We start from the raw sequence: 1,179 nt of genomic DNA, 5'->3' as shown, positions 1-1,179 counted from the left end.
AAAACACAGAACATTCATTCATTCAGACTAGGCACAAACAGACATGAATTGAACACGTGAACTGACCGGTGCACCAGACATTAGACAAGACTTTAGACAAAAACATAAAGAGGGCAGAGAACTTCTGCTGTAGGGCCCAGAGAGTATGAATCCAAGCGCCCCTAAAATTTCTCTGCTTCTGGGACATTTACCTCCAGCCTGATGCAGATTCTGACTGTGGCCAATCCGCTTAATTATTAAATCCAAACCCTTTTGTCTCTCTCACCTAGGAAGCAGCTTCTGGAAGATTCTGATAATCTCACTGCTGAACCTAAGTGAATCCAGGGTGTGGGTTCAGCGCTGTTCCAGCTTAGACTGTACCACACCTGGCAACCTTATGCCTGTTGCTTCTCGTGTTCCCGTACGAATTTTCTTTAATTATTTTCTTCCATGGAGCTCCAAACCAGCAGTGTTCCTTCCAGATGTCCTCTGCCATTCCTAGGCACCGCATGGGATGCCAATTTGTTGGGGCCAGCCTGCGGTTCTCATGTCTAGGTTTGAGCCTGGGATGCATCTTGGAACTGAAAGAAAAGAGCCATGGCGGATGGGGCATGGTCTGAGGCCAGTCTAGCTAGGCTGGAAGGAGGTATCAAATATATATGAAAAATACTCAATAAAATTCTAGAAAACCAAATCCAAGAACACATCAAAACCATCATTTACCATGATCAAGTAGGCTTCATCCCAGGAATGCAAGGATGGCTCAATAAATGAAAATCCATTAACATAATCCATTATATAAACAAACTCAAAGAAAATAATCATATGAACATCTCATAAGATGCTGAAAAGGCATTTGACAAAATATAACATCTCTTCATGATAAAAGTACTGGAAACGTCAGGAATTCAAGGCCCATTCCTAAACATAACGAAGCAATATATATTGCAAACCAACAGCTAATATCAAAATAAATGGAGAAATTCTTGAAACAATCCCTCTAAAATCATGGACAATACAAGGAAATTTACTCTCTCTTTATCTTTTCAATGCAGCATTCCATGTTCTAGCTACAGCAATAAGAGAAAAAAAGGTGATACAAATAGGCAAAGAAGAAGTTAACATATCACAATTTTTAATGATATCATAGTACATTAACTTAACCAAATCAGTAGCTTTCCTTTATACAAACGATAAATG

Source organism: Mus musculus, chromosome X (genome assembly GCF_000001635.26).
Source record: "Mus musculus strain C57BL/6J chromosome X, GRCm38.p6 C57BL/6J".
NCBI classification, from domain to species: domain Eukaryota; kingdom Metazoa; phylum Chordata; class Mammalia; order Rodentia; family Muridae; genus Mus; species Mus musculus.
This window is presented reverse-complemented; position numbering follows the sequence as displayed.